Source organism: Oryctolagus cuniculus, chromosome 14 (assembly GCF_964237555.1).
Source record: "Oryctolagus cuniculus chromosome 14, mOryCun1.1, whole genome shotgun sequence".
Classification (NCBI taxonomy): domain Eukaryota; kingdom Metazoa; phylum Chordata; class Mammalia; order Lagomorpha; family Leporidae; genus Oryctolagus; species Oryctolagus cuniculus.
Window position 1 is genome coordinate 30,942,799 of NC_091445.1, and position 16,788 is coordinate 30,959,586.

General features: G+C 35.6%; 1 protein-coding gene across 1 annotated transcript in view; it reads right to left on the bottom strand.

Annotated features, from left to right (window-relative positions):
- Nucleotides 1-16,788, bottom strand: part of FBXL17 (F-box and leucine rich repeat protein 17) — a 533,662-nt gene that overhangs the window by 470,346 nt on the left and 46,528 nt on the right. The window lies entirely within an intron of this gene.

Consider the following 16,788-nt stretch of genomic DNA (forward strand, 5'->3'; position numbering starts at 1 on the left):
TATGTTCACAATCTAATTCTGAAATTTGCCAAGCATAAAGTATATTTACAATTAACAGTCTGCAAGTCAAACACTAAATGTGAATATAATATGTTTTTATGTTTTTATTTCTGAATTTTAAAGGAAGAGGACTTCAATTACCTAAAATTATCACAAACAAACATGGGACATCACATAAAAATGAACAGATAGACAAATTACTAAATTAAGATTCATTTTAAAAGGCTCAGGCACTAAGATTCTTTATTCTTCTGATTGAAAATAAAATAAGTAATTTCAAATAAATCCTTACTTTTATAATCTGAAACAAAATGACTATTAACTACTTTTGAGTCTAGATAAAATGCATTAGTATTGGAAACATCAACAATCGAAACTCACACATAGCAGAGGTCAAATATTTGCTCTTATTGTGAAGGAAAACAACATAACTGAAATTTTTAGAATATACTTTGTAAATTACCCACACAACAAGCTAATGAAAGATAAAAATATGATTCTTCCAGACTTCTAGTCACATACCTCTAAATATAAGAGCTAGAGAAAACACCACCTATGTAAAATCCAATGAGATTGTCTCCTTAAATTTTCTTTGAACTGACTTTATTAGAAAGGGTTGCCTTCAAAGAAAATATAATAACATACTTAAGTGCAAAGAGTTAATTCAAATGTATTCAGAAGTACATAGCAAGGAAACTTCTGAAATTTTGCTACAAGGCCACCTATTATGTGCAAAGCTCAGTGCTTTTACAATTACATAAATGATCTAAAGTTATAATTAGATGCTTGATAAGTGAAGACTCTGTTGACTTCTAGAGCCTATCCCATACTGTGTTGAAATGTTCTTACTAGTATTAGCTATAAATATGTAGTAATAACAAAGTAAATATAGGCACATTTTAATATTTTATTCAATAAAGTGACTTCTAAAACTTCTAGTTTATTAAAGTAAAAAATTTAAACACTCAAATTGCCCAAGAACTAGTAAGTAAATATCTTCTGTACTCCAGTTAAGCTTCCATTCTGACTTCTAATTCACTGTACATCAAAGAAAATCAACTTGCCCTGACACATCAGGACTATTCCCTTCAGTGATCAGGCAGGTGTTGAGGCCAGAAAGAGAGCCTATTTTCCACAGCCCTTTACCTTGTTTGATCACTGGTTACTTTTGATCTGACACTGCCCTCTCTCTAGTAATGACTTCCCCTTCATAGACCTTACCTCACATCTGTCAGAAAGAATAAAGGACATCAAACTGAGACCTGACACCGCCTATGGGCCATGCGATGTGCTGCCAACTGAATGTTCCCCAGCTCCCACAATTTTCAATTCAGTTTCTTTTGTTCTGGTAGGTACAGGGTTAGGGTACCAATGACAGCAGAAGGATTATGCGCCAACTGTGAAACCAAGCCTTCTTGAATGTGTATCTTTTATCTTTGCTTCTTCATCTTCTTAAATGCTGCAAACTTCATGGTGGTTACTATGAAATACATATTCAACAAGTGCAATAGAAAGTTTGTTTAAATCCTTTTCCATGAGAAAACAAAGGATGCAACGTATTATAATTCAACTACAAAGCTTTAAGGAAAAAGTTTCAAACCCAGTGTGATTAGTAAAGGCCAGCTGTCAAAGAGCATGTTAATAGTAAAGGAAACTAGAGAAGTTTTACGAAAAGTTTTATTGCTTAGTGGATATTTCCATTCATCGTATAAAACTGAGACAGTTCTTTAAAACAATTCACATATTCACAAGAGGTAATCATTTCAATTGTTAAACTACAGATTCCCACACAAATCTGGTGTGAGAATAAGTTAGTACTGAAAATAAATGCTACTGATTACTGTTCAAATAATTCAGTGAGTATATGAAACCTTTTTAAAAGGCATTAATAAGTCATTTTTAAATGCCACCAATTAGAAAAATCTACTCAAAAATCACTGTGATATCATTTTACTCATAATTTTTCAAATACTATTTAAATATTTTATGAGTTCTTGAAAATAATACTACCTCCATACAATATACACACACATGTAGATGACACATTATCATGCACGCAATAAAGGGATTTGAAGGAAGCAGGTTTAGAGGCCTGAGTTCACTTTCAAGGTTAAGACACTATTTTATTGCTTTTTAAGTAGCAGAACTCTTAATTTTTTTAAAGGAGCGCCATTAGAAGGAAATAAATGATCAGCAAAAATTATGTGCAAATTTAATGTAAGTGTAGTAATAAAGTACATATAAACAAATACTTAATATTGAAGATTACAGAAGCTCAGAAGTAGAGTATAAGCATTAAGGTGATTACAAGTCTATTCCAGTAACTGGAGGAAGTTCATTTCTACAACAGCTGAAGAAATGTATAAAGGAGGAAGGTACCCATGTCTCAAGAATTATCTGTGACTCTACACTAATGAACTTCACTAGACCAAAAATCATTACTCACAATAGGAGAGAAATGTGAAAAACCATCTGTTCTTATACTGATTAGAAAGCATAATTATATCTTTTTTTAACAAAGCTCTTCTTTTGTAATCAAAAACCATAGTAATATAAAGTATATTTTAAAATATTGTTTTAAATAGAATTTAACATTGATATACGTGGGCTAACTTTACTGAAGAAAGCCACATGGGTATACTAGTAAAAGATACCACTTGTAGATGAAAAATATGCAATGCAATCCAATGACAAATAATCCAACACTTGTCCAATATATTCTCTCACTTTCCAAATGTCAATCCTCCAAAAAATGAATAATCATTCTATCAAGATATCTATAAAACTGTTAGAACATAATGAGTACTAGAGAAAAAAGATAATAAAATAAATGGAAAGAACTTATGAAATTATAAACCAAAAATTTTATTGAGCTATTCTTAAAAATCACTTGTCAGTGTAACTCCAGTTAAGACATACTACTCTCGAGTAATGCAATGTTCTGAAATAAATTTAATGCCACGTATGTTTGGTGTACTTTGTTGGTACCAGGCAATCAAGATACATATTAAATATCATATTTAATTTATCTATTTGTAATTGAATAAAGTCAAACTTTTTAAAACAAATTGAACAAGGTAACTTTTACCTTTGCAATAATTAAAATATAATAAAAGAATAAACTATGTTTCTTAGAAATCTTAAGACATTTTTGTCCAAAACCTGGCTGGAAATACATTAGTGGAAATGTTGAAACATACCAAATATTTTCAATAGGCTGTCAACCAAAAATGAAAAAATACAATAGGTATTTTGCAATAATAAAGTTTTAATTTAAAGTAATTAGTTTAAATACTTTTAAGAAATCATTACCTAAAAAACTACTTAATTCTTGAAAAGAATAGAATATTATGGGATTTTACTTCCTCAAATTATTTTTGCCATTATTTTGGTATCAACACCAATGAAGAATATCTTGACTTACAGAATGAAACAAATATTTTACCAATTCAATTGTTAATCAAAATTGAATCTTATGTCCTAAAAGCTATAATTTCACATATATACTGAAGTATAAATAACATTTATGTAAGTTACTGCTGTATTATTTTTAGAATGTGATTTTAAAGAAACTTTTTTCCTGGTTTCAAAAAGAATTTTTTCCCAATAGACCAAAGGATTTTAGTATATACTATTCACTTTCACTGATAGTCCTTTTCAGAAAATTTACAATTTTATATAGAAAAATTTCATTAAGAAGTCCTAACAATTATTCATTTATCAAAACATGAAAAAATATACTCAGTTACTGTATATAGGTTTTAATAAAAGATAATCCTACCCATATTTGTAAGGAGTTACACTGAGAGACATGACTAAACACAAACCCTCAAACTATCAACAAATTATTAAGACATAATTAAATACAGGAGGCTGAAATTATGAGAAAGTAATAAATATTGTGGAAGTCTCAAATGTTAGAGAAAAAATAACATGGATCTGAGCTTAAAGATAATGAACACATACTGGAAGAAAGCCAGATGAAAAGAAGAAATGAAAATAACTGAATGGACAAATAGAGAAACTAATGAGATGGAGACTAATAACTAGGGAAATCTTTGATGTGAGCCACTCCAGATTTCTGAAATGATGAATTTGTATTTCAGCAAGAGCACTCCTGGGTTGTGCACATAATAAATAAAAGTCAACCTCTGGAAATGCCTTAGATTATGAATCAATTAAGTGGAATACATAAGGAAGTTTTGCCTTTCATACACTTTTCCATTAAGTTCTTTCCTAGGAAGCTTAAAATAATTTACAGGACACATACTTGATTACAGAATAGAATTGCCTACAATTACATATGAAGAAAAACCGGCTTATGAATATGTTAGTTTGTGTATATATGCATAAACTTGTACCCTTCAAAAACTTAATTTTATAGTTTGATATTTCACATACTCTTTTCAAAATCTTCAAAGGAAATATTAACCTAGCAAAAGAAAGGTATGTAATTATATTTTTATTCCCATTCAGAGAATCTATAAATCACAGCATAACCTAATTCTACTAGCAGAAAAGCTAACAGAACATGATGCACATAAGTTTATAATCTTTAGGCATTCACACAGACATTTAAACTGTAAAGAATATAAATACATACCTTCCTTTTTACAAGAAGCAAAATAAATAAAAGCAAAATAAAATAAAAGCAAAATAAAAGATAAAAATAATCATTCAAATATGGCTCAATTTTAAGGACTCTGATATACAATTGCCTTTTTTGGATTACAGATTTTCAAAAGATTCATTTATATATCTTATAAAATGAATGATAAATACCTAGATTCTCTGTTCAGATAAAAATAGCCAATAAAAATATGATAGTAGACACTACAATCTTTCTGTCCCCAAACTGTGCTGATATAACATGATCACTTCTACTTTAGAAAACAAAACAATGAAGGAAGGCAGTCACCAAAGAAAAATGCTTATTATTACTGTAATCTAGATGTGGGCCACACAAAATAACATGCCACAGAAAGGAGGTTAGGAAAAAAGTAAACATCTGGTTTTTAAACTTCTCAGCCACTAAAATCCAGAAGACAGTCAAAGAAAAAGAATTCACCCAAACACTTTCATGACTATTCATCTTTCTACTGCTCATCAGCCAACCTCCCATTTAGACCTTTAAAAAGAATTTCAAGAAATATAGCAAAGTAAGACACCCTACACAATATGAGTAAGGAAAAGCTGCAGCACTAACAGGAACGGTCCTTACCACACAGGTGTAGATAGGGACATAAACTGTACAACTTTTGCCTGAAGAGAGGATCGCCTGGTGAAAGCCCAAGTGGCACAGGACTTTCACAAAACTGTATCTTTTTTATCATGACAACAAAATGATGGAAAAGGTGCATCCTAGGACTTGAGAGCTAGGTATAACTGTAGTTATAAACTATAGTCAGAAAGACAAATCTTTTTTTATAAATGGAAGATAAGCTAATTTTCCTTCCCTTATGCCTCATCACTAAAACAAATGGGATTAAGTCTTATATAACCTAAAACCTTACCACCTCATTACTGTGGATAAATAAAAGCATAAGCCCAAACTCCGAGACTCAAACAATACATCTCACTTGTTGACTGACAGGATAAAAAGGTAGCTGAGGAACACGTACTCATAAATGACAGGCTTAATATACTTCCTGCATCCCACCACCATCTAACCTTATAAACTTTCCATTTGCTAAAGTCTAATGACTTGACTCTATCTCAATCCACTACCTGTTGTCAACACTGGGAGTTAAAGTTCAAGACAGCACTTTCACATTTATATCTGAAAGATATTTTAATTTGCTCCAAATCATCCTGAGTTTTAAAAATGCAATTCTTAGAGACAAGAAATAAAAATCACATATTTTTTTAAAATGTACTTAAATTGCAGAATATAAATAAGGGGTAAGGGAAACACCGGCTAAAGAATTATAACACTAGGAATAACTAACTAAATTTTAAACTCAAAATAACAAATCTAGAATTTGGTCCAGAAAAAAAAAGAAAAATAAATAAAATTTAAATATTATTTGGAGTATTATTTTTAGCCATATACAAATTCTTCATTATCTACATTGGAGTATATTTCTAAGAGCTTTTAATACTAGGTTAGCTTCCTCCTGAGATCTTGTTTACATTTTGTGTATTTCCTATTATCAGTTGATGGTTTCCTGGAGTCTGTGAACTAATTTTGAATTCTAAAATGAATATAATTAAGAAGGTAAATCTGTAGAGTAAAAAAATTAAAGCATTAAAAATAGAAGTTATTTGGATACTGTCTAAGGCACTGCCTGACTTCTTTATGACATTGCCACACAGGGAAAGAAAAAAATACACACCCACACACACTCATTCTTTACCATATTCTATGCCTTTCAATGACAGATTACAATCTGCTTATCTTCCTATCAAAATATACTTTAGATTAAAAAGGCAGCCAAAAGGAAATACACCAATAGATTAAAAAGAGAATAACAGAGTAAGATTCAGAAAAAGAATGTATAATGAGTAAAAATGTATTTCTCTCTCAGATTGAATGATCTTGTCAAATAACTTGTTTTTAATTAAAATAGCTCTTTCAAATACCACTTCAAAAAAATAAAACCAACTTCATTAACAATAATACATAAGTCAACAGAATTCTGACTTGAACAAATTATATTCCAGTTTTTGTCCCAAAACTATTCCTTGAGCACATTAATTACTTTATCTGGATCAAGCTGATACACACACACACAAAAAATGACATTAATATGGTAACTAGATCAAAGAAATTTACTTGCTTAAAAAAATCAGAAAGAGACTGTTTCCTTAAACTATTTTAAGCTTTTATCTATGTATTCAAATTCCTCTTCTTTTTAAAAATAATTTATTTATTTGAAAGAGAGAGAGAGAGAAACAGAGATTGAGAAACACTTTTCATAAACCAGTTCACTCCCAAAATGCCCACAACAGCCAGGACTGAGCCAGGACAAAACTAGCAGCTTAGAACTCCATCTATGTCTCCCACGGGGGTGGCAGGTACCCATGTACCCAAGCCATCATCTGCTGCCTGTTAAGATGTGCATTAGCAGGAAGTGGAGCAGTAACTTGAACATAGGTCTCTGATACGGGATGTGGGTATCACAAGCAGTGTCAAATGCTACACCAAACACCAGCCACTGTATCTTCTTTTGAAAATATGACTCCAATATATTTAAAGAAATAAATATTTGGGCCGGCGCTGTGGTGCAGTGGGTTAATGCCCTGGCCTGAAGCGCCAGTATCCCGTACGGGTGCCAGTTCTAGTCCTGGCTGCTCCTTTAACGATCCAGCTCTCTGCTGTGGCCTGGAAAAGCAGTAGAAGATGGCCCAAGTCCTTGGGCCCCTGTACCCATGTGGGTGACCCGGAAGAAGTTCCTGGCTCCTGGCTTCAGATCAGCACAGCTCCGGCCATTGCAGCCATCTGGTGAGTGAACCAACGGATGGAAGACCTCTCTCTCTGTCTCTACCTCTCTCTGTAACTCTGTCTTTCAAATAAATAAAATAAATCTTCACAAAAAATTTTATAGAAAGCTTTTATTTAATAAATATAAATTTCATAGGTACAACTTTCGTATTATAGCAGTTTTCCCCCCATACCTGCCCTCCCACCCCGAAACCATCCCACCTCCTACAACCTCTCCCATCCCATTCTTAAGATTCATTTTTAATTATCTTTATATACAGAAGATCAGCTTAGTATATACTAAGTAAAGATTTCAACAGTTTGCACCCACACAGACACACAAAGTATAAAGTACTGTTTGAAGACAAGTTTAACATTAATTCTCATAGTAGAACTCATTAAGGACAGAGGCCTTACATACATGGAGAGTAAATGTACAGTGACTCCTTTAAATTGTTGATTTAACAATTGACACTCTTTATTTATGACGTCAGTGATCACCTGAGGCTCTTGTCATGAGCTGCCAAGGCTATTGAAGCCTCTTGAGTCCACAAACTCTGACACTATTTAGACTGGGTCATAATCAAAGAGGAAATTCCTCCCTTCAGAGAAGGGTACCTCCTTCTTTGATGGCCCGTTCTTTCCACTGGGATCTCACTCACATAGATCTTTCATTTAGGCCATTTTTTGCCACAGTGTCTTGGCTTTCCATGCCTGAAATGTTCTCTTGGGCTTTTTAGCCAGGTCCGAGCCTTAAGGGCTGATTCTGAGGCCAGAGTGCTGTTTAGGGAATTTGTCATTCTATGAGTCTGCTATGTGGCCTGCTTCCCATGTTGGATCCTTCTCCCCTTTTTAATTCTATCTATTATTATTAGCAGACACTTGGTCTTTTTTTATGTGATCTCTTTGACACTTATTCCTATCTTTATGATCAGTTATGCACTTAAACTGATCACTTTAACTAGTAAGATGTCATCGGTACCTGCCAATTTAATGGGATTTGGAGTTCCACGGCAAATTTTTAGCTTTACCCTTAGGGTTAAGTTCAAGGGAACATGTGCCGAACTGTACATCTCCTCCCTCTCTTATTCCCACTCTTATTTTTAACAAGGATCAATTAAACAAAATTTTTTTTAGAGATTTTTCTCTTTTTTTTATTTATTTTTTTGACAGGCAGAGTGGACAGTGAGAGAGAGAGACAGAGAGAAAGGTCTTCCTTTGCCGTTGGTTCACCCTCCAATGGCTGCCACAGCTGGTGCGCTGCAACCGGTGCACCGCGCCGATCCGATGGCAGGAGCCAGGTACTTCTCCTGGTCTCCCATGGGGTGCAGGGCCCAAGCACTTGGGCCATCCTCCACTGCACTCCCTGGCCACAGCAGAGAGCTGGCCTGGAAGAGAGGCAACCGGGACAGAATCCGGAGCCCCGACTGGGACTAGAACCCGGTATGTCGGAGCCGTAAGGCGGAGGATTAGCCTAGTGAGCTGTGGCGCCGGCCTTAAACAAATTTTTAAAAGCATATTCAATTCTGTAGTAACCATTTGTCACAAAATCAACATTTACAAATGTCCATTTCATGCCACCACTAGGGGTGGTAACTATATACACACAAGATACACACACTCCCTAGCCTCAGAAGAATTGATATTCCAACCCTGAAGTAGAACAGGTCGGGGTAAGGGTATATAGAAAGTAGGAAAGGGGGCAGTGGAGGGTCTAAAGGGAAGTTGCACAGCAGATACCAAAACACAGATATGTGGAATAAGTTCTAGTATTCCGCAGCACAGTGGAGTGACTACACATCACAACAACCCATTATATATTTTATATACACTTTGAAGGGAGGGCAAAGGCTCAAAACACAAAGAAATAATGAGAGAGAAATGCAAATTACCCTGATTTGGTCAATACACATTGTACACATGTACTGAAATATCACCCCATACCTCATAAATATGCACAATTATTACATGCTAATTAAACAGAAAGACTTTTTAAAAAAGATTTAATAACCCAACAGTGAGATATACCTATAAAATTATTTCAGTTACTAATGGAGAGCAATTTGGTATGATCTGGTAAACATTTGTACATACCTTATGATACCCTAGAGAAACTCACAGACAAGTACAGGAGACTTGAATAAGGATTTTATATCTGCCTTTGACAGTGAAACACGGAAAGCAATATAAGTGTCTTTCAGTAGGGAATGCATGAAAAGGAGATACATATATAGAATAGAATACTAATATTTAAAAAGAATCTACATATTGACTATAGCTTGATCTCAAAAACAAAAGTAAAATGCAAATTATAAATTGTTACATACTTTGTGAGACCAATATTTAACCATATGACAACACATATAAATTATATGTGACTACAAACACAGCAATACTTTTGTGTTGTTCATGGTTATCCACATGCATGTTATTTTTTAAAATTAATCTATTTGAGAGACAAAGTGCTCATTCACTGGTTTTCTCTCCAAATGTGCACAACACTCATGGCCAGGCCAGGGCCAAAGACAGAGTTGGGAACTTAAGCTAGTCTCTCACAGAGCTGGAAGGAATGCAATCCCATAACTGATCACCACTACCTTTCAGGGTCTGTATTGGCACAATGATGGACTCAGGAGCAGAGCCAGTATCATCCCTTAAGAGACAAGAGTGGCTTAACTAAGCCAAATGCCCACTCCTGATAAAGTATTTTTTAAAGCATCATTACAGTCATCTCAGGAAGGAGACAATGGGATGATGTTAGGAATGCAAGACTATAAGAACTTAAAGTTGATTAAAGCTGATTTGCTTCAAGCAGCATCAGCAACTCAACAAAATGTTAATTGCCAGTTTCTAGGTATGTTATTATTCTTTTTAGCATTCTGTATTTTCTTAATTTCTCAAATAAAAAAAAAACTGGTCACATTTTACGTTTGCTGAAATTGCATTCTATGATCCTCATTACCTAGAAAATTCCTTATTTCTTATCAAGACACTCAAGAAATTCAGTAACTTAGTCTCTGCCTTCTTCTCAAGACTTAAATATAAACAATTCTTCCACCACCAAGTCCTAAGTTTTGTTATAACACCTACCACTTATCACAACAGTCAGTGTATTTTCCTAATTCATCTCTGATAGTGCTGTTTCCCACAAATGTAATCATGCACCCCGGCCAAAAAGCATTCATCTGTGTCATGATCACATCACAATACATCGTGCAAGACCTAGTTCAAGTGTCACTACTATATGTAGGAATTTCTGGTTCCTTCACATCTCTCTCTCCAAAATAACTCTTTTTGAAATTAATGCTTCCATAGCCCTTAACAGTAAACCAGACCGCCTCTCCTTGGTCTAAGTCTTCTTTAACTCCCTAACACCTCTCTTAGTGTCTGACCCATAGCAGGTATTCAAACATTACCTGACTGAATGAACGTTTGAAACAAGTTAAGAGAGTAAAGATTTACCAGTTTTTGAAACCACTTAAATTTCAATTAAATGTGCTGGACAAAAATGAAATAGTGCCAGTTTCTAAATCCAAATGTTATAGAACTATAAAAATATTTTTTTCAAAATAGAAAAACTTGGTATAAGTAGTACAATTCTATCATTAAACTTATGTTCACATCTGTAGAAATTTAAGATCAACACTAAATACTATATTGAAGAAAGCTTTCCTCTTTGATCATTTTACAGTTTTTCTAGAAAAGTTTGCAATGTAGTTTTTACTTGCAACTTCCCCTGAAATCAATTTGAATCCTAGCAAAAATATCTTCTACTCATGCTAATTGTTAACTTCCTCCTTTATTGTCTCAAGCACCTATCCCTAAGTGTTCCTCTGCAGATGACTGTGTTTGGGAACTTATTGCTTGGTTCAAAGTGCGTAGATTAGCATAAGCTGTGATATATCCATGCAACCAAAGGGGCTGAAGAACAAAGATCTGCAAATCTTAGCAGATCTGGTGAGAATTTTGACTTTGACACTTATTTAGTTATTGCTTAACTTCTGGGGGCCTCAATTTTCTTATCTGTGAAATGGAATAAAAATTGCTATCTCACTTAGAGGTTGTGAGGGTTACTTACATAAGGTAGCATAGTTCCTGAAACATGATAAATATTCAGTAAAAAGACAACTGTTTTAAATATTTTGTAATATAAACAAATGACAGCAAAAACATCAAATGTACCTGATGTATGTTATGAAGGTTTACATCTTCCCCCTCAAAAAAATCTGTATATTTAAATCCTAATCCCCAAGATGATATATTAGGAGGTGGGGGGGGGGGGTCTTTGTGATGTGATTAGATTGTGAGAGTAGAGCCATAATAAATGAATTAGGGTTCTCATCAAATAGGCCCAGAAGCAGGCAAACAGCCTACAAGCTAAGATGCCTGAGTCCCATACTGGAATGCCCGGCGTTGTTTCCTGGATCCAGCTCCTGAAGACTTGGAGCTCTTGCCAATACAGACTCTGAAAGGAATCAGGTGATGCTCAGGTAACTGAGTTCCTGCCTCTCATGCTGAAGATCTGGAATGAATTCCCAGCTCCTGCTACAAGACTGACCCAAATCCTGAATGTTATGGGCATTTAGGAAATGAGCCATTAGATGGAGGACAGCGCTCGCTCTCACTCGCTCACTCTTTCTCTCTCTCTCTCACTTGCTCTTTCTCAAATAAATAAAATATATTTAAAAAGAAATAATACACCCAAGGGAGCTAGTTTACCCCTTTCATCATGTACAAACACAGGAAAGTGTGTATGAACCAGAAAGCAAGCCTTACTATTTTTCAGCCTCTGGAACAGTGAAAAATGAATCTCTGTTTTTATAAGTTATCTAGTGTATGGTATTTTTGCAAAGCAGCCCAGAGTAAGACAATAGTACACAATACTAAGATAAAGTTAAATATCTTTAGGACAATTTCTTTAGAATGCCACAAGCAAGTGTCACTGCTCCCTGGAAACCACCACTCTGGGCCTAAGTAAATGCCCCATCTAAGGTAAGCCATCTATCCTGAGGGATTTTAGAGACTGAACTGAGTGCTCAGAAGACAGAATCCATTACAAATAAAAATTATTTATGTATGTGATTATAAGTAAACTCACTTTACAAGGAATAGTATTTGAGAAACAAGATATCAGAAGTGTAATGGGGAAATCTGGGATTAGAGGACAATTAATCTCCTTTATATATATATATATATATATATATATATATATATTTTTTTTTTTTTTTTTTTTTTTTTGACAGTCAGAGTGGACAGTGAGAGAGAGAGACAGAGAGAAAGGTCTTCCTTTGCCGTTGGTTCACCCTCCAATGGCCGCCGCTGATCGATGGCATGAGCCAGGTGCTTATCCTGGTCTCCCATGGGGTGCAGGGCCCAAGCACTTGGGCCATCCTCCACTGCACTCCCTGGCCACAGCAGAGAGCTGGCCTGGAAGAGGGGCAACCGGGACAGAATCCGGCGCCCCGACCGGGACTAGAACCCGGTGTGCCAGCGCAGCAAGGCGGAGGATTAGCCTAGTGAGCCGCAGCGCCGGCCCTCCTTAATATATTAATTCATATATAAAGACCCTCAATATATTAACTCTACATTGAAGACTAAAACGGTTATGGGATGCAAGTTCTCAAAAAATGCCAAACTAGCTACTGATATTTTGCACAAATGTTTATCTTACTATCCCAGCTGATGATCTACACGATTGCAATCCATTCTATTGCAACAGCCTCAAATCACTGTCAGTGGCTAATCGGTGAAATCAGTGATACTGCGCACAGACACAGCCCGGCTCAAGTTGGTAGATTACACAAAACAAACCCTGACAGGGAGAGGTAGAAAACTTTCACTGAAGTCTTCCAATGTTAGGGGCCATGAAACACATGTGATACTTTACCTCTTAATCTCATTGAGTCTCATTCTCATAAGAACATGTTTGAAGCAGCACTACACATTTTCTGCAAAGAAGGAAATCAAAGTGCAAAAATTCCCACAACTAACCCAAGTCACATGAGTAGGAAATAGCAGGATCAAGGTGTGGGCCACATTCCATGTGACACAAAAATAGCATTTGCCTCAATCTCTCAAAATGCTTCCAGTCAGGAGGAAGAAAGTCTAGAAAGATAAATTTAGAACCTACCTCATCCATGCAAGCCTCCAAAGAATATTTTTTTTAAACTTTGAAGTTTATTTTATTTATTTGAGAGGCAAAGAGACAAAGACAGCTCCCATACATTTGTTCACTCCCCATATTCCTAAAGTGGCTGAGGCTGGACCAGGCCAAATATGGGAGCCAGGAACTCAAGTCAAGAGAGCTGGCCTGGAAGAGGGGCAACCGGGACAGAATCCGGCACCCCGACTGGGACTAGAACCCGGCCAAATATGGGAGCCAGGAACTCAAGTCAAGCTCCCCCATGTGGGTGATAGGGACACAGCTACCTGAGCTATCACTGATGCCTGCAAGGTCTGCATTAGCAGAAAGCTAGCATTGAGAGTGGAATGGGTTTTGAACCCAGGCACTCTGATATAGTATGCAGTTTTCTCAACTGGTGTCCTCAAGCAGTAGGCCAAATGCCTATTATGAATAATAAAAGTCAAAATAATATTTTACAGTAATGGCCAAGTGTCTCTAATAGATGTCAAATCATCTGTAAGAGATGTCAATGAATTACAAAACTAGTAAAGTATCAATTAACCAAGAGTCTGAAAACAAAAAAAAATCACACTTTACTTTTAGGAAATAAAAGTTTTAACCAAGAAATTTTTATCATTTACCTAAAAATTTCTAAAATATATTCATACTATAGGGCTATTTTCCTGATAATTCAAAAATCTATACTAGTCCCTAACTCTTCAGAGGAGAATGTGAAAAAACAATAGACTAAATGCAAACATGACCCACACAGATCTATATCAATATACTGACCCTATGACTTAAAACATAAATTGTTTTTTAAATAAATCATAAAATCCTAGTACTTTAAAATATCAGGCTGGATAACAAACAACAGATAATCTATCCAATCCCATCATTTCAAAACTGAATGAAAGTCCATCTAAAAAGTTCCTCTGTCCAAAAAATAGAAAAGCAGAATCTGGCTACAGGAAGAGTAAAAAAGCAGATAAAATATACTTACTGAAGTCTCTATGTCATCAATAACTACACACCCACAATGTTTGACTGTGCTCCCCAAAGTTCATATTTGGAAGCTTAATCCCCAAAGTAACAATGTCAGGAAATGAAATCTAATAAGATGTGATTAGAACATTGAGCTCTACACTCACGGACGATCTGTCATCAATACAGAACTGGGTTAGTTATCTCAAGGGGACTTATTCTAAAAGGAAGTTAGGTTCTGTCTCTACCCCTCACTCTCTCCCCCCTGCCCTTCCTCTTTCTACTATGGGATGAGGCAGCACAAAGGGTTTGGCCAGATGCTGACACCATGCTCTTGGACTTGTAAGTTTCCAAAACTGTGAGCCAAACAAACCTCCATTCTTTACAAACTACCCAGTCTCAGGTATTCTGTTACAGCAGTAAAAATGGACTATGACAATCCCCAAACTAATTATGACATAAAAATAGCTTTTGTGGCAAGTACACTGAAGTGATATAAAAGCTATCACTAGAAAGACAGATGCATACAATATGCTACACTCTCACTATGGTTATATTTCTCAAATCTATTTCTAGAGTCTACACAAGAGTTTTAGAGCAGATGCAAAATACATCCATGTAAGTGCATGGCACTTGTCTCACTCAAAAATGACTGAAATAAAAATTTTCTTTTAGGAAGATTCTACCTGTATGTCTCAACTCTGCTTCACTGTAACTTATTTGAGTTTTAAAATGTCAAACCATTGCCCTCACTTTCTTTCCGTGGGAATAAAACCTCTCCCTCTGATAAACACAGATATCCTTCCCTGTTTTATTTAAAGTTTAGGCTACTTAAATTAGTGCCACAAATATGGAAGTTCAAGTATTTTAATTGTTCATGTAAAATGGCAAATTCATCTTGTTGCATTCTAGATGTAACTATATTTCAAACTTTAAAAAGAAATGTTCCCATTAATTTGACCTAAAGAACAAATATTTCAAAAGAACAGCAGAAACGTATACAAGCATTATATCCTTATAGTTATATCCAGGACACAAAAGCTGTGCCATTGAAATATACAGACAATACTGCCATCTAAAGGCCAAGGTATAATATGAAACAATATATACTCAGTCAAATATGGACATGTATAAAAATCAACTTGATATTACAAATCAGCAAAGTGTATACTTTAAAAAATGCTATAATTTATTCATTTATTTTTATTTAAAAGGAAGAGACAAACAGGGAGAGAAATATCTCCCACCTGTTGGCTTACTGCCCAAATGCCTACAAAAGTTAGGGCTTGGCCAGGCTGAAGCAAGGAGCCTGGAATTCAATCCCCAGGTCTTCACATGGCTGGCAGGGACCCAAATACTTGAAGCATCACCTGCTGCCTCTTAGTGTAAGCAACAGCAGGAAGCCAGAATCAGAAGCAGAGCTGGAACTTGAACCCAGGCACTCCAACATGGGATAGGGCAGTCCCAAGCAGATCTTAACCACTATGACATAAACCTGTACCCTATTATTATTTCTAGACTACTCTCTCTTAGGGAGATTCAATTTATCAGTAGAATTACAAAATAATTTGGGTAATGATCATTATTTGTCAAAGAGGAGGTCAAATTCTGACAGTATACTTCCACGCAGTGTTTTCTCTAAGTAACACTATTAGTTACCAATCTAAAATACTTGTTGCCAAATCACTAGCAATATTTTTCAAAAGAAAAATACCCAAATTACTAAAAATTGAAGTTTTGTTTTCTTTTTTTTTTTTTTTTTGACAGGCAGAGTGGACAGTGAGAGAGAGAGACAGAGAGAAAGGTCTTCCTTTGCCGTTGGTTCACCCTCCAATGGCCGCCGTGACCAGCGCACTGCCGCCAGCGCACCGTGCTAATCCGAAGGCAGGAGCCAGGTGCTTCCTCCTGGTCTCCCATGGGGTGCAGGGCCCAAGCACTTGGGCCATCCTCCACTGCACTCCCGGGCCACAGCAGAGAGCTGGCCTGGAAGAGGGGCAACTGGATCAGAATCCTGTGCCCCGACCGGGACTAGAACCCGGTGTGCTGGCGCCACAAGGCAGAGGATTAGCCTATTGAGCCATGGCGCCAGCCAAAAATTGAAGTTTTGCAAATAACTGAAATATTTCTTATCTCATAAATTTTAAAAGTGCAAAACAAAGTTCTTTTGGGAGGTTAGTTTTTAAAGTATTCAATAAAGAATTCAAATTTCCCCAAGAATCTTAAATGGTAAGGATTTTACTGAAGTGACCCTCCTTAA